Source organism: Vicugna pacos, chromosome 2 (genome assembly GCF_048564905.1).
Source record: "Vicugna pacos chromosome 2, VicPac4, whole genome shotgun sequence".
Classification (NCBI taxonomy): domain Eukaryota; kingdom Metazoa; phylum Chordata; class Mammalia; order Artiodactyla; family Camelidae; genus Vicugna; species Vicugna pacos.
The window spans coordinates 14,453,097-14,471,939 of NC_132988.1; the positions used below are offsets into that span (position 1 = coordinate 14,453,097).

Genomic DNA, 18,843 nt, shown 5'->3' on the forward strand with positions numbered 1-18,843 from the left:
ATGAATGGATTAGTAAAACTACCTATTTGTCTGGACAAAATATAAAGGAGGGAGCATGGTAAATTTCGTTCGCGTAGTTGGCAGTGGTTAGTATCTCCTTTCTAGGTGTGAAATGTTATTCCTAGACATTAAACAAATTCAGGATATATTCCCTGGTGCAAGCTGCCTGCTGGCAACAAGATATAGCAGTTCAATGTGTGTACAGAGATAAGAATGACATGTAATTTGTGTTAGAATTTGACTGTTAATTGTGTATAAAGCTGTGGCCTTTTCAAGTCCACACATTTGGCAGGGTTGTTAATTGGGGAAAAGAGCGGAAGTTTGAGTGAAATTACATGTGAAAAAGATAGACATTTACATAATTAGCAAAGTCCTTTGAGTTATTAAATATTTGTCCAGTTTTTTTTTTTCAGGAGGTTTGCAGATTAGTATTTCCATTTATGTTTTTGGTAATACCAATGGCAATGTATTTGCTTTTGTTGTGTGTTTTAGTGGCAAGACTTAATGTAAAATTATTTTGGTCTGACTTTTTTATACTACCCAGGCATCGTGAATATTCTTAAAGTTTGCTCTGAAACTTTTAAAATTTCTTTTTTATATGATTATGGCTATGTCATGAAATTTGTAGTTAAATGGTATAGAAATTCTGAAAAGATTGGGTAACTTTATTATTTTTGTTCAATTCTGAATTTGTCTTTTAAAACCATTCTTAGCTGGATGTTACAGGAAACAGAAACTGTTTGGAATCTTCAATCCCTTATAAATTTTTTCATTGCTTTGTAAATTTATTTTACTTTGCATTCTTCTCTCTTTAGCTGTAGAAAACAAACTCCATGTTCATATTTCTAGTAATAAAAAGATGGTAAAAATTGTGTTTATAAGGGAGAGTTCATGTATGATTTGGTCATAGCATGCATTTCTAGTGTTTAGTACAATGTCTGGTATACAGTAAGTACTTAATGAGTGTGTCTCAAATGAAGGAAAAGGTAATAATAAGAAGGAAGAATACTTACAACACATGATGCTAGAAGTTACACATATGTTAACTCATTTAATTCTTACAGTTACAATTATTACTACTCTTTTACAGTCAAAGAAAATAAAGCCCAGAGAAATTATCTAATTTACTCAAAATTGCTAGAGCCATTTTGAAACAAGGCAAACTGATTCCAGAATTTATTCTCTTACCTGTTGGTTATAATGCATCTGGGGAATGGGGTGGGGTGGTGGGGAGAGGAGGAAATGTCTAAAGGTACCTTCATCAGGGAGGCTGTGAATGCATTTGTTTGAGATTTATTTCAAAAGTAAAAAGTTGTTTAAAAGGTACTACAAGTTGTACTGTTCTAAAATGTAATGCATAATTCAGACAAAGTAATATATGTTTTATTGATTAATTTTTAAAAATGGTAGCAGAAACCATAAACATTTATTTAAATATCTGAAATTGATACATTTTGCAAAATAATTTATCCCATCTCTGGTACATTTTTTCTCCTTATATGTTTTTCAGAGAGGCAAGGTCTATATTTGGCATTACCTTATGGAATAAGGTATACTTTGAATGAAAATAGTTTGAGAGACATAGGTTAAGAAAACATTTAAGAAAATTGCAAATATCCTGAAATTGCAAATGCACCAACGTTCTCAGCCTAACATACACACACACTTCCCCCGCCTCCTCCCTTTTTCTCTCCCTGTCTCCATGTCTCCATCTCTGTCTCTCCCTCCCTCTCTCTCTCAGCTTTCCTTGAAGGTAGGACTTGCAGTTAGATACGGTTTTGGTCAATAAGATGTAAGTGGAAGTTGCTGGGTTGGAGTTCTAGGAGAGTGTTTACAGGTGGAGCTGACTTAGCCCAGCCTTGCCTTTTGCTCTTTGGCCTTCTCCTTCCTCTTATCCTTCCTAAAATTTAAACATAATAATTGGAACAAGTAAAGGAAATCAGAGACCTCAAGCTTTGTGTTCTTGAGCCAGTGATCCAGTAACTGGCTACCTTTAGATTACCTTTGCTACTTGACAAAAAACAAAAAAGCCTAATTTGCTTAAAACATTTTTAGTTAGCTTTTATCTGTAGCCAAATGTAACCATAATTGACAGAGCTACCGGTTTTTGAAACCGTCCTTATGATTTCCAGTGCTCCCTGTACTAGCAGTTGTAAGAGTCAGATTGAAAATCAGAAAAGTTATTTTACTTAATAGTACATCTATATAGTTAAAACATTAAGGCCAACAAAGTAGCTTTAAATTTGCAGCTAATACTGTCTAGTTTCTAAGGAGGATGCTCTGTAAAGTTGATTTTGCTCATATAGCGCCTCTCTTCCTAGGTTCTGTGGCTATATCTTCTGTTAGATAATTGCACTAATTTGTACAGCCCTTGTGTATCGCTGAATTAGATAATAACATTTTAAAAGGGAAAACATTTTTAGGAAAGTGTAAGTTGCTACTTTGATAAAGAATGTATTATGAACATTCTTGTAATTGCTTATTGTTGAGCTATTTTGCAACTACAGTCACCTAAGCTACTTTGTAAAAAACATGACACCATACCATATAATCTTCAGTTTCATTGCTTTTCAAAATGTTGTTCAGCATACTATCTAATGACATTATAGTATGACTGTGAGAATACAAAAATAATTCTCAGTTCACATATTAAAATTTCTGTTAAACCTCAAATATTTGATGCTCATTTTCAAGTGGCAGAAAATATAATGGAAAAGACTTGGTAATAAGTTAGCAACAATTGAATTTAAAAGCTATTTATTATGTGCTTCAAATGACATCGAAACCTTAAGTTAAAAAAAAGAAAATACCAAACATTGGGAAAATTATTTCAAATGTTAAAGCAATATTCCTAAAGTACATAAATGTTTTTATTCCCTCATTGATTATTGTTTAATGAACTGATACTCTAAAAGATGTTTTTAGAGTTCCATTGCTGATAAAATATACATACTTCTAGTAGTGATAAATACTTGAATAGTCTTGTGAGCAATACCTTCTTCATTTCTCCTTTATGAACTCTAAGATATGTATGTATCTCAGTTTCTATTTTTCAGATCACTTAGCATGTTAAATGGTATTCAGGTGAAATTAATGTGCAGTATTCTGGTATATGTTACTTCGGGCTAGAATCGTACCACACAATGACTGCCACGTCCAAGGAACTATCTAGAGCAGGTACATCTCTTAACATGCACTTAAAACTAAGTTGATGTTATAAATTTTATTTCAACTTTTTAAGACTACAGGCATTCAGTTCAAGACTAGTAATAGACTAGTACTCCTGTTCTAGATTTATTTCAGATGTTTCCAGTTTTCAGAGTTAGGAAATTAGAACTCTGGGGCTGAATAAGAAAGGTAGTCTAACACACATACACAAAAATGGCACATAAAAAACAAGCCACCTTAGAAATTGGGGTTATTGATGTTAAAGAATAATTATGGCTCACATTTTGCAGGTGAAGAGGTACAGAGATGTTAGTAACTGACTCATGGTCAGCGCTAGTATGTGGTAGAGCCAAAATTTAAACCTAGGCACTTCGTCCCAGAGCCCGTGCATTTTAGTTAATTCACTTTCTTATTTTTAAGGCTGATGAAGTTTTGATTTTTCATTGAAATTTATTTTCTACAGAAAAATGCACATAATTGTATAACTTGCTGACTTTTTGCAGACTGGACTGTTCCATTATACCAGCAGCCAGAACAGGAAACGAACATTGCCAGCACCAGAGGCCCTTTTTGTGTCCCCTTTCTGCCTTTACCACAATTGACATACTGAAAGATTTTAAAGTAAATTGGATACCCAACTATCTATTCCAAATACCTTTTAAAAATTTCACTAAAAGAATATAGTTTCCATCATAGACTAAGATAACGCTATTACCTAACAAAGTTAATAATATTCCTTAATATTATCTCATACCTAACCTATTTTTAAATGTATCATCTTGTCCCCCAGATATTCTGTATAATTTGTTAGCCCAAACCAGGACTGTACTTTGTATCTGGTGGTTTTGTTCCTTAAGTCTTTTTCCTTCTAGAACAATCCTTTATCCTTTACTTCTGACACTTCCTTGTTGAAGAGACTAGGCCATTTATCCTGTAGAATGTCCCACCTTCTGCCTTTATTTATTTGCTTTCTTGTAATTATTTAGCTTGCTCTTCTATTCTTTGTAATTCCTATAAACCAGTTAAATGTAAAGGCTTAATTAGGTTAAAGTAAATGTTTTTAGGTAAACTGTAGCATGGGTGATGGTGCCTCATGTTGGAACATGTGAGGAGACAAGACCCACAGTATCTCCAGACCCACCATTGGTCATGGAAACCTTCTCTTACTCACACCACTGCTGTGAAGCTGTAGGAGTAATATTTGTCTTAAGAATGAAAGTATTTTATTCTTTAAAAAATGTTAAAAGATACTGTCCATCTTCAATTTTGAATATTCTTAATTTTGTTTTTTTAAAGTAGATAGTTCTCCAAATTATGGACCAAAGCATTACTCAGCTAACAAGAAAGTTTAAATAATGTTTGTGGGGTTTTTTTAACCATTAAGTTGGGAATTACCGTTTCCAAAAACAATAATTAAAAATTGTCCTTGTTCAAATGATGACCTTACATGTTTATTTCAATGTAGAAAGAGAACAAAGAGAGAAAAATTTAGAGAGATGAGTTAAACAGTCAGGATAGATGAGAGGAAGGTTAGGAATATTTAAAAAATGAAACCATTATGTCTAAATATTAAAACACATGAAAGTATAAATAGTATAAATAAAAATGTTTCCAAATGATCACGTTTTGCTGTTTGCCGTACATGAAATACTGATTTTAAAAAGACATAGGCTTGCATCCGTTTGCCAGTTTTATCACACTGATTTTGTTTGCACTGGAGCAAAATCTCTGCCACAGTAGCTGGAGTTCTCATTAAGCAGCTGATTTGCCTGAATCCTCATTAAATTGATGAACTCCTATGCTTATAGGCATTGGCATCTGATATAGTTCAAGGATGTTTAGAGATTGCAATCAAAACTGTTGAATGCATAGGCTTATTTATTGATTCCTTTCCAATTTTCATATGCTAAACAGTATTAAATGTTAATTCCTCCCTCTCCTTAAAAGGAAAATATATATTCAGTAATATAAACTTAGTAGTATATTATCAGTTCTTTGTAGGAAATAAGTATTCAATAATTTTAGCCTATTGCTATTATAATGTTCTTTTATTTTGTGTAGTTGACAAAAAATGAAGATTATCTCTGGGCAGCATAATGTAACTATGACATGTAATTCATGCCTAATAGGACAGGTATCTTAAAAATCTTCCACTAACACAAGCTGTATGAAATCATGCAAAAAGAGAATGAACTTATTTATTGGGAACCCTGGATTATGTTCTAAAAAGTCCTAAAGCAAATATAAACAAAAAAAGGACACCGGTTCTTGAATCTGAAATAACAAAACATTGAGTACACAATGCTATAAAATTGTATAACTTTGTAATTGTCATAAATCATCTTTGTGTGTATTTTACAGTGAAACATTTTAATGGATAAAAAGGGACTTTTTAAAAAAGCAACAGTGTAAGAAAATAGATTTATAAGTATATTACAATTTTTTTTTCATAGTGAAGAAGAATTTTATTTTAAGAAGTGGTACAGTTTGGGGGCTCAAATATTGATAGTAAGTCAGTTGGTAAATTTTTTCCTACAGTTAGAGAACATTTTTTCAGGGTGATTGGAAGATAATATCCAATAAGCCTTGATTATCTTGTTAAATTTTCCAGCATTGCTATAAGTCTAGGTTTTAGTCAGTTGGTGAGCATGCCCATTTACAAATAGAAGATTCTCACCCAAATTAATGGAAAATCTCTTCTCCACAAAAAGATAGCCATTTCCCTGCTAATAATTTCAGGACTATTAAACCTCATTTCAACAAGGATTTGCTGTAATGTATATAAAAATGTGTAATTTTATCAGTCATTTTTCCTTTTCCTTTTTGAAAAGCACAGTCTAATTATATATTTGTTCCATTCAAAAGGGCATAGTTTTAAAATCTTAAATCATTATGTCTTTCTATTTTATGTATATATCTATTCTTCTCTTTCTGTTTTATATGACAGTTATAGACTTCTTCACTAATAGGGCTTGCATTTCAAGATAAGGCTGCATGTAAACAAATTAACTTTTAAAAATAGAGACCAATTTCATCTGCAATAATGTACCAATTCATAAATTATCACTGGTATTTTTTTCTTAAAGATAAATGACCCATCATCTAACACATACTATTAGGTAGTCTAGATGTCTTTGTGTTCTGGGAGATAAGGCTCTTATATTATTATGCCCTAATAAAATGAGTTAATGTTTTAGTATTATCGATAAAAGAGCACTTGGATATATTTAATAACTGAACTGAGAAACACTTAATTTTAGTTGTCTGTAGCAATATAACACAAATTCTCCTGTAAAACAAATTGCACTTTTGGAATATATTTTAATGTGTATTCAACAAAGGAGAAAATGAGGTGATTGAAGTTCAATTTGTAGCATGTTATTAACCATTTCCGCTTGACTAGATGAGTAAAAGGATAATGGATGAGGGTTTTATTATTACCTTTCTGCTAAAATGAAGTGGTATAAAAGATAAGGTGATGAGATTAATGAACATAAGAAAAAGGAGTAATCAATCAAGCACCAAGATGGAGGTGAGAATGACAGCGCCTTATAAGATCTGTAAGAGCACACCATATAAAAAAGTCCACTTTGTCTTTTTCAGTTTTCGCGAAACTGTTGAAAACTAACAGTTGTGACTGGAAAGATGGAACTAAAACTAACGTGATAATAGCTAATCAAACATGCATGAAGTTTTTCATTTATATTTAAATGGTGTACTTGGTAGAGATCTAGCACAGCAGCTGAGTCTCTTACATCTGAGAACTGGGAAGTGTATCTTTGGAGTCCACATGCTGTGCCTTCCTTTAATTAATAGACTGTAAACGTAAGCCCTCCTGTTGGACTGTTGTTACAGTTAAATGTGGAGTTCCACTTATCCAGGTCTCCTGGGTTTCATATTTATTATTGATACTTCTTGAAAAAGATTTCAGAAAGCCAAAGAAATTGTGTGGAGGTTGTTGTTTCCATAACAGCACTAACTTAGACGGTGCCTATCCATTCATTCAACAGAATTTGTTGACTGCCTACCACTTAGCAGGGATACCAAGTGTTGAGAATATACCAGTAAAGAAATAAGAATAATACACTTCTCTCATGGAGTTTATAGTCTAGTGGAGATAGACATACAGATAAATATGTCATTTGGTGATAATTACCAGAGAGAAAAGGAAAGCAATAATGCCTCTCTAGTAATGTGCTGTTTCAGTAGAGACCTGAGTGAAGTGAGGTAACAGGCCATGAGGACTGTCTAAGGAAAGAACAGTTCGGGTAGAGAGATCAGGATCTATAAATGCCCACAGGCAAAATGACGATTGGAACATCAAAGAAGCATGGTTTTTCTGGGAAGTTAGCAAAGTGGGTTTGAGTTGTAGAAAATCTAGAAAAGATAAAGGGTTATAAGATACAGACCAAAATATTTTGTTTGATTGTAAGGATAAATTGTTCATTGAACAGATATTCATTGAGTGCATTAATCTGCTCTCAGCTTTGAGGATGTACTGATGAGGGCAAAAGTCCTTGCTCTTAGGCAGCTTCCATTCTAAAGGGGGTGAAGGAGAGAGATAATTAATAAGTAAATAAGTAGAAAAGAAAAAGGTAATGTCAGGTAATATAGTGCTTTGAGGAAATAAAACTGAGTGAGGTTTCTTGGGAAAAGGGGCATATGGAGATTCAGGTATAATTAACTCACATCGCTGGTACTTTTCCTAACCTTAGCTTATTCCTACATTCAAATCTCAACAGGGAGGCTACAGACACAACTTTCTGAGCTCCCCTATCTGTATAATTCTTACCTTACATTGTTGTTCTCGCGATTTAATGAGATATAATGTATGTAAGCATCTACCACAGGGTCTTTCTCTTCTCTTCTTGTTCATCTAAAACCTAAAAGAGCAAGAAAAGAATCCTGTTCAGTAATTGTCTTCATTCAGTTTTCCCCAGATCGAGATGCTGATACAGGGGTTCAAGTGCAAGTACTTTGTTTTGGAAATTCAAGTGCCACCAGTAGGGAAGTTGGAAAATGACACAGAGAAAGGGAGACTTTGATGGGCATCTATTAAGACAGATCCTGAAGGGAGTTCTATAGAAATCTTTGGAAATAGTGAAAAATATGTCACAGAATTATCCCTTCTGAGAATTGATGGAGCTGTGATATTTATATACCAACATCTGAGAGTTATTCCAGTTAAAGTTTCCAAGTAGAGCCAGGAGTGCCCTCAGGTACAGAACCCTCAGGCACTGAGACGTAGATACTGGTACATGGAAGTCTGCAGGAGGATGCTTTACGTTCTGAGGGACGTGCGCAGGCCCTGACAATGTCTGTTATAGTAATTAAATCTTTTTCAGGCAGCCCGGGTTCCTGGGTAATTTAATGTTTGTCTCCAAATTCATTTTTCCCGTTCCCTTGATGATTCTTTTCCTAGATGACTATTTCTCTCCTTGTTTTCTCCAAACTTTTCTGATCTTTAACACTTTTGTACCTTCATAGAGAATAGATGTCCTGAAGGACTAACAACCTTTATGTATCATGCCTGAGGATGGGCAATTCTCTTAAATCATCTTCTGAATTTTTATATGAGCCATGAAGAGAATAAATCACATTACCTAAGATGTGTTTCTTTCACCTTATGCCAAAAGAGTCTATTCAGATATTCAGTATCAAAAGATTCAATTATCTATTCAAATGTTAATTCCTGCCACAGTCAGCAAAGATAGCATCTTTTGGATTTTTGAATGCAAGGATTGTGAAATGACATGGTATCTGGCATTAGTTTTTAAAATACTCAAGAAAGAAAAGTATGCTTGGGAATAGAGAAAACAAGATTGGCAAAATTGATAATTATTCAGTCTAGGTAATGAGGTGCATATGAATTCATTACAGTCTTCTCTCTACTTTGGATGTAAATTTGAAATTGTTCCTAATAAAAAATAGAAAAAATGTACTGATCGTTAGAGTTCACTTGGCTTCATTTAAACATAAGCTAATAATTCATGTTTGTTGTCCATGGGGGATCAGTGACATCACTACTCCCACCAAGTTAACTAACTTCCTAGAGAAAACAAAAACTTGGAAACAATGGGAAATTAACTTTTAGATCAGCACAAAATAGATTAAAGAAGAAATATATATACTCACTATAAAGGTTGAATAGCTTCCAGATCAGCTAGTCTTAATCTAAACCCTATTTTTACAGACACACAAACCTACTTGTGCCAATTAACCTGTCATTTGGGGGCACTGGGCAACTGGAAGCATAAACAGAGTAATTACAGGACTCTCTGGAACCGCCTATTGTTATTATATCTATTTGATATGTGATGCACAACTGTATGCTCTTTTTGTAGGGGAGCAACCTCCATACTTTTAAGTCTAGGTGGTGTGTTTGGTCCCACTGTAGAGGCAGATGGGAAGCTAAGGGAATTTCAGTTAAGTTATTTTGCTCAACTTGCTTCATTTGATTCTTTTTTTTTTAATTGAAGTACAGTCAATTACAATGTGTCAATTCCTTGTGTACAGCATAATGTCCCAGTTGTGCATGTACATACTTATATTCATTTTCATCCTTTGTTTGATTCTATGAGCACCAGAAAAAGAATCTGATTGTGGTTTGGCCTCTCCTGTAAATAGATATAGAAGGAGTAATGTCTTACTCCGAAGTCTGAAGATTCCAGTTACTTTACAACTGTATTTTGTGTTTATTTTAAAACTTTTTTTCTGTTTCTTATTTCTGGTGTTTTTTCTTTACTAACCTCTTTTTTAAAATCCTTTTTATTTTTAAGAAAGTAAGCTGTTACCTACCTAAAAGATCTAGTGTTGCTGACATGCTCTTTGTTACCTAAAAGCAATCCTCTGTCCTATGCCTTGACCCACTCCTCTAAGTTAACCTTTCTGCCTTTAAAAAAAAAAAAAGATATGGACATATGCTGCTATTTTAAAAAACTTATCAACTTTAAACATTTATGCATAGACTTCCTTTTTGTGGAAATTGAGAATGTGTCACTATTGTCATATTCCTCACAGACGATTTCCTCTGTCTTTATCCTCCAAATACAGGTATATCACAATCTTAAGTCAAAAGTTGAGTGTACAATATAGTGGCTATGTAAAAATGGTCATGGGATAACCATAATGGTTATCAAATGATCCATCACTTCTGTATTGTGGCCTAATGGATCCTGATTAGTCAGGGTTAGATTAGAACAACAAAATATTTTCTATAATTCAAAAAGAAAGGAATTTAATACTTGGAATTAGAGACTAACACAAGTGGAAAACCACTGTCAGTTTTTAAGAATGTCACAGTAAGGAATTGGAATTGCAGATAGACCACAACTACTACTATCAATTGTGTTTAGCACCTGGGAGCCACTGCTTCTGCCTTCTGGGGACCTTAGAGAATACTGACTTCTCGTTTGCTTCTGCCAGCTAAATTTTGTACGGGTGCTTTCACTGTGGGCTCTTAACAAAAACCTGCCAGCAAGGGATATGGGAAACATACTTTGTAACTTTTCAGTTCCTTCTATCCAGGATAGAGCTTAGAAGAGCAGGGGTAGTGCTGAGGGTAAACAAGCAATTTCCAGCACATTTTAGTTGTCGTCCACTTTTCTGTCCCAGCCTCCCAGACTGTTCGCCTTTCGGGCCTGGCTTATTGCTCTCATTTTAAAGTTTATGCCGCATTGGGTTCTGTCTCTTAGATCTCACTCTTCCTTTTCCTTTGCGTATTGCTCCCTTGTTTTGCTAATGCTCATCCTCTGTTGACGTCCTAAGAAGTGCATGGGGGTGTGATTTTTTTTCTTGGAGTTTTTCAGTATCTGAAATGATGTTTAGTCTTCATTTATGCTTGATAGTTTGACTGGGTATAGAGTTGCAGCTTGAATATCACTTTACTTCAGAATTTTGAAATCTGTCTAACTCTTCCACTGCTGCTATTGAAAAGTGTTAGTTCATTCTTATTATTATTCTTTTGACTGTGATTTTTTTGTTTATTTGTTTGTTTTGGAAAATCTTGGGATCTTTATCTCCAGTGTAATTTTTTAATTATTTGCCTCAATGTGGGTCTTACTTCATTCATTGTTGTGGGCACTGTGTAGATCCTTTATATCTTGAGACTTGTGGCTTTCAGTTTTTGACCTGAAATTTTTTTCCTTTAATTATTTCCTCCTATTTTCTCTCTTTTTCTGGAATGTTGTTCATCCCGGATTCATCTTTTAATTATTCTGTATTTTCTTTCCTGTTTCTCTCTCTTTTTTTAACCAGTTCTATTTCTGTGAGATTTTTCTCAACTTTATCTTTCAATCTTTTCACTGAAACCTGTTGTTTTTCACTCAGAATTTTAAATATAAAGAGTTCTTTTGTTTTCCTTTATTCCTTTTTTAGAGAGAGGGCTAGCATCCTACCTTTCTTATATGGTCGTAAGAGCTTCTATTAGATACTGTTGGTTTTTTTTTTAAATGTTGCATTCTGTTCACTGAATTCTCTTTTTTCCTTCTGAATTTATTTTTTTCTATTTCTTTCAGTCTTTGTCATATTCGAGTCTTTCCTCAGATTATAGGAGATTCCTGGTTGTTGACTGCAGCCCTTCAAAACCTAATTGGAAGCTCTGTTTTTATATTCAGTTATGTTTCTTGGGCATTTTCTATAGCCTTACCAGCCCGTAAGCCATCCTGTCCATTGTCAAACCCAGTCAAGTATCATTATGTGAACGCTTTTTCTTAGGAAGCATTCAGATTCTCTTAGTAAGGATCCTTTTTACGCGATGTGAGGGTTGTGTGTATTGGGGTTGGAAGGGGTAGAGGAGCATAATGAGCCTGCTGGTAGTCAGAGAACAAATAGTGGGGAGTGGAAAGTATGTTGACTTTCTCTTATGTGCTTTGTGGCATCCATGCATCTTATACTGATTTTCCACTGTGGAAATGATTTCCTAATTGCTCAGCAAATGAACATCGGGTTTTCCATGGGAGAAGAGACAGGAGAGAAAAATAGGAAAAGAAAAATCTTCAGGTTGGAGAGATTTGGGGTCCTTCTAGTCACTGTAGACTTACAATCTGTCTTCCTCTTTTTATGAACTTATTTTCTATGTTCCTTAGTATGTTGAAAGGCTGAGAGTTTGGAGGAGATTTGCAGAGTGAATTAGGTGACTTTTTACCGCAGGCCTCTTGGTGACCATTTATTTAGGTTGTGACTTCATTCCTCTCACCAGTGACCACTGGTGTGTATCTTAACGTCTTTTGAAGTGTTACTCAAGTCTCTTTACCTCAGTCTTCCTTCTTACACTCCTTTTGTTCTTTAAGTCAATGACTTTTTATTCATAATTTTATTGAGGTTTAGATTTTTTGATATGAAGATATGAAGGCATTTGGCTGCAACTAACTAAAACCCCAACTAAAGTATTTTACATAAATAAGAATTTTATTTCTCACCTGCCAGATAGTTACTGATATGGTTCAGCTGTTCAGTTATGATTTCAGTTATCCGGGCTTTTTCTGTTCCTCCAGTTACTGCACACTGTCTTGTGTTCTCATGCCTGTCTCCTCATGATTGCAGGATGATATGTCACAAGCAGGAAAACAGGAATGAAAATCAAACACTCGGAAGTAAATGCACTTAACTATATGTTAACTTCGTGGCAAAACTACACCGATAATGATTCGATAAAAATCATTTCAAGTAACATTAAAAGTATTCTAATTGTATGTTTGTAGTTGGATATGTATTAAGAGTAAAATTTATAAAGGAATTCTTCAACTTACTGTTTTCACATAATATTGGTTTGCCTTTTTGAAAGTATTATATGTGTTTTCCAAGATAAAGTGAAGAAGCACTTATATAAATTATTATTATTATTAGGAACCAGCATTTTCAGCATAAGAAAAACATTCAAATATAAAATCAAAGAATTTAAAGATTCCATTAAAGATTAATACTAACTCATGTTTGGGGTTTTTTTTCCCCTAAAAAGTACATCAGTTTCCCAAGCCTCCTTGACCCATGATACCCTTAATGTTTCAGTAATATTTTTTACAGTGACTCTAGGCCATTGGTTCTCAGCCAGGAGTGATTTTAACCCTATCTCCACCTTTTCCCATCTGATGGAAAATTTGGCAATGTCTAAATACATTTTCGATTGTTGCAGCTGGAGGAGTGCTACTAGTATCTAGCCAGGGACACTGCTAAACATTTTCTATGCACAAGATACAGCAGCCCACAACAAGGAGCTCATCTGAAATATCAATAGTGCTGAGGTCTGAAACCCTACTCTAGGCTAAAAGAAATACTTAACAACTCTGTTTATTAAATAGTTAGATCCAGGCGACTTATAAAGTATCTATGTAGTGGTTGTTTGAAAAAAATGCAGATAAATTAAAAGAAAAATATTTTTCTTTTATTCCCAAATAACCATAATTATTAATGGGATGTGTGTACCGCTTTGGAATTGTGCAGCATCCTCTAACCTTGAAATCATGTTGGCTATCTCTGTTCTCATTTCCTTTTCTACGTTGATTTTAACATGACTCTGGGTCTTTATCCTCACTGTTGCTGTTGAAACTCAGTTTTGTAGAAGTGTGACGTGATTGAAGGAAATGTCATGTGATCTAACATCTCAAGCTAGTAGTTTAAATGACATTTGATAGATGTCAATTGCTGCTGTGTTCCTCCGAAGTTTAAAGTAACCTGCAGTACCCTTGTCAGTTTGCTGCAGTGATCTGGGGTACCCCAATGCATATGTTTCTTAGTTCTTTCTGCTGAAGTTGACCTGGAAGCAGTGAATACCCCCATTGCTTAGGTTTTGGTCTCTAAATACCATTTTCTACCAAAAGGAACATTCTCTTTATTTAGAATGCAAAACTTCCCTGTAAATCATTGAGCAGATTCCATGAGATAGTTGCATCTCATTTTGGGGAAATGGTTGATTTCAGGAATAGGGGATAGAGGAACAAATTAAATGATACCATGAAGAAACAGCCAAATACAGAATGTGGGAAGTTTTATAGAATAAATAACCCAGTTTCTTTTTTAAAAATGATATGAAGAGAAGAGAGATTCTCATAGAATAAAAACCTGAAAGACGTATCAGTCAGCTGAAATATGTGGACTTTGTTTCATTATGATTTGGAACCAGTTAAAAGGAAAAGAAAAGCGTAATTTTTTGAGATGGGATTTTTTACATATGAATAATGTTAAGGAATTATTACTTTTGTTACATGTAATAATGACATATTTGGTTAATTAAAAAGAAATCTCTTCAACTGTTGAGCCATATGACAGATTTGTGGGTGAATGTTACAATTATTTACTTTAAAATTACCACAGAAGAAAAATACTACCCAAAGAAGAAATTCACATAGGAGAGAGAGGATGCAAAATTGGCAAACTTCTTAAAATTCCATGATGGGTACATAGAGTAAGTCTATTTTTGTGTATGTCTGAAATTTTCATAATGAAAAGTTTTAAAAGAGGGAAGAAAAGATACAACAGCACATCTTTATTGAGAAAATGATACTTTTCCAACAGTTTATCTCTCTTTGCAAGTTTATATATCTCATTAATCAGACAGTCTTTAGCTGCAAGAGAGGGCATTATGGAGGAAGAGAGACCTGTCTTATCAAGGAAAGCAAGGAAGGGGAGGGTTGGAAAAGGAGGTTAAGTGATCTAACCTTTAAGGTCTGCCATAGGGCAATAGAAGAGAAAAATTTATGGTCATTTTGCCAAGATTAACCAGAAGTGAGCTATTATATTTCTTATTTCATATTAATAAACTGTCGTTTTGAATTTAATCATCCTTCTTTTTTCCCTATAGGTAAAGAATGTAGTCTGTGTCTAGTCTTCTCATCAGTAATTGTGCTTTCTATAGGTTTTAAAGTCATTTTTCTATATTTTGATCTTTGTGTACTTGGTTAATAGGATTCTATCCCTGACAGATGAATCTTGTTTTGTTTCTGTTTCTGAACCTGTAAGATTAGTGAGTAAACTCTGGACTCTGTTGAATTTACCAAGGTAATTCTGCCCTGTAAGGAACTTTCCAGATAGCCAGCCAGCCTCCCTCTGTCAAAAATGTTGACTTCTTTCTTCTAATAATAAGACAAATGGAAAGAAAATAGAAATTTAAGAGGAATACAAAAAAGCTTATTTGAATATGGAAAGAGATACATGCTTTTCTTGGCTGAAACCTTAGCATAATATAGTTTATACAAGTTTAAGTTAGATTGAAATAGCAGAGATTTAGAAGATGCTCTAACGTTAAAAAGAGAAGTCAGATGTAGGTATATATTGAACAGTTGGTGGTCTGTAAAACTTACGAAATGTCTCTATTACTGTATTACTGAATCTTGGTTTTTCAAGCCTATGCGATGGTTTTGTGATAGTGTTGTAACTACCTAAAAGGAAGAGTCGCCACTAACACTGAACATCAGCTAAAGCGACCCTGCGTTTCCTCATATTTGTTGTAGAGATCTGTGGTTAGTTTGAATGATGATCTAATCTGTGTCAGAGGCAGTTAGGCCATTTATCTAGGACACAGCCCATTTTCACACACACCGTCACTGAGGCTGAATTATTTGCTATCTCAGTGGGTATTATAGATTGGACTTGAGACTCTGATAAATGATCATCAAAGTAATGAATCTTTGGGACTATGAAAAAAAGAATATAACTGGAAAACTATTAAACCGAAATGTGTTCTCTTAGAAGGGGGAAAAAAGGAGTATGTCAACTGCTGCCCAGAAACAGAATGTTTTGTTCAGTTTTCCAAATATGCAGAGTAAGAACAATGCTGTTTGATTCTCAATTTATAGCCGACATATTATATACATTAATAGAAAAAGTTGTATACAAGTCTATTTTCAGTAACATCTATTCTTTTTTAAATTACTCTTAGTAGGATTTGACCTGTGTAACTGGACAGTGTATTGGGGAGATCCTGAACTTTCTGAACAAGTATTAAGATATGCATAGGCTATTCTTTATTTAGAAAATTTTGATTATTAATCTCTATAATAATTATTGCTTCTGTCAAGTTTCGGGGTTGAGATGGTTAGAAGCTAAGAAGACTTTTGGCCTTGGATGATTACAATTCAGAAAATGTATATAATTCAGTCACTTTGGGGACAGAATAGCACTTTGTGAGCTAATCTGTGAGTTGAACTAATATTTATAACACTGTTTCAATGGGGCTAATTGCTAGTTTGTAGCTTGTGTTTTGACATACACCACATTTGTAGGTTGAAGGGACTATTATTGCCTTTAGCCTAAGTACTATACTTAATTTTTTTTTTACTCAAAATGCTGCCTATTATATTTCTTTATCAGTGAAATGTGGAACTACCACTGTCGAAGCCCTTGATAAATAATACTGTCAGATGTAAGAAGCAAAGTCCATATTATTTATAAATGTACAAAATACCAATTGAGTTTGCTTATTTTCTGTTGAGTAGAGCATGGTGAAACCAGTGTTTACATGCACTGATCTTGAGGTTATCCCTTAGAAACTCCAGGATTCAGATTAGCCTGGGTGTACCATCCATGTCCACTCCAACCTTCTTGTTTATCAAGGTGAAATTGTGTTGAAATAAACATTGCAAGATGCCTATGGGTTATCATTTACCGTGGTGAAAAGTAGTATCAGCAGAGGAAGACAGTATGGATTATCAGTGATCTAATTGTAAGGCAAAATCAATTTCCGCTATCCTACCCCAGTTACTCCATTTTAAGACTAAGTATAAGAAGTCCTTATGAGAGACCTCTGCTCTGTCCTTGGGTAATAAATACTAATCTATACTTGTCTTAGCAAAGCCTAAAACAAATGTGAAAAGGAAGCATCTGATTCACAAGTAAATTAACTATCTGCCAGAGCAAAATTTCACCCCTCTTCAAAGAAAGACAAGATAATCTAAGCAAAATAATTGTGAGTCCATAATATCCAATATATAAAAAAATTGAAAGGCAAGCCCGTAAGGAGGAAAATGTGATTCCGGGAGAACAATTATTTAATAGCAAGGGTCCCAGAAATGATGGAGATTATGGAATTAAGAAGGCTGTATGTGAGTGTGGAAAAATAAATAGATACTCCCCATTCCAGAAGATGGAACTTAGTTTCACTCTACTCACCTCTTTCCAAGGGTGGGCTAGACTTAGTAACAGCTTCCAAAGAACAGAGTAAGAGAAAGGAATAATAGTTAAATTTACGATGGAAAAATCTGCCAAATGCTACTTTAACCAAGTGGTGAAGGTTACTGTTATCAGTAATGTGTGAATATCATATAACCCCCTCTATGATATTATTAATAAAAACCCATAGCCCTACTGTAATCATGAGAAAAGCACCAGAAAACCCAGACTGTGAACAGTTTACAGGATTTCTGGCCAGTACTCTTCAAGATTGTTAAGGTTATGAAAAACAAGGCAAGACTGAGAAACTATCACAGACCAGAGGAGACTTGAGGGGACATGAAAACTAAATACAATGTATTTTTTTAATTGAATCCTGGAATAGAAAGGGTACATTAATGGTAAAAGTGGTGAAAGCATAATATAATCTAGAGTTCAATTAATGATAAAAATAAATAAATGAAGAAAATAAAAAAACCATGTTTAAAAAAAAGCTATTATGAATACATGCAGATATTTAATGGAAAACATGAACAAAATAAGGAAGCCCATGGGGAATCTCAGTACAAAAATGGGAGCTATAAAAAAGAATGAAATCAAGTTTTAAAACTAAAATTACGGTATTTGAACTGAAAACTTAACTTGATAGGCTTAACATTTTATTTGATACTGTAAAAGAAAAGATCGGTTAAACTAAAGACAATGCAACTGAAACTATTTAAATGAAGTACAGAAAGGAAAAAAACTCATACAAAATGAACAGAACATTTGTCAGCTATGGGACAATGTCATGTGCTCAAACATGCATGTAATGGAATTATCAGAAGAAAGTGAGCAGGTTAAATATTAAAAAACAAACTTTTAATAGATATTTTCCTTGTTTCTTAATTTCTTTAAAAGATGTAACAGTTTACGGTCAATATGATAATATATTGTGGAGTTTGTAAGGTATGTGGAATGACTATAGCTCAGAAAACAGGAAGAAACTACAAAGGGTTTGGGGGGAAGGAATATACTGTTTTGTGATTCTTATATAATATGTCAAGGAGATAGATCATTATCTGAGGTTAAACTTGAAAGAAATATAAATAATCATTAAAAAATGAAAGTGTGGTATAGATAGTAAACCAATACAAGAGGTAAAATGGAATACAAAAAAATTAATCCAAAAGAAGTTTAAAAGAAGAAAAAAAAAGAATCAAAGAACAAATAAAAAGGTGGACTTAAACCTAATTATATCAGTAATTACCTTAAATGTAAATGATCTAATTAAAATTGAACATTTAAAACCAGATCTTCAAGCTCATTAAAAGTAAGATACAAGTGTGTGTTTACAAAAGATGTAATTAAATCTGTAGACAGAAGGATGATAACAAATACATCTCACATGCAAACACTAATCATAAGAAACCTGGAATCCCAATATTAAAAATAGATAAAATATATTTCAGGAATACTGACAGAGATGAAGTACATTTCACAGTAAGAGGTCCAATTTGTCAAGAAGGTATAACAGTCCTAAATGTGTGTGTGTTTGTGGTAGATAGAATAGGAATTCCCCAAAGATGTCCA

At 33.8% G+C, this 18,843-nt stretch overlaps 1 protein-coding gene across 4 annotated transcripts in view; it reads left to right on the forward strand.

Annotated features, from left to right (window-relative positions):
• Nucleotides 1-18,843, forward strand: part of LRBA (LPS responsive beige-like anchor protein) — a 623,871-nt gene that overhangs the window by 394,999 nt on the left and 210,029 nt on the right. The gene's annotated exons all lie outside the window — the stretch shown is intronic.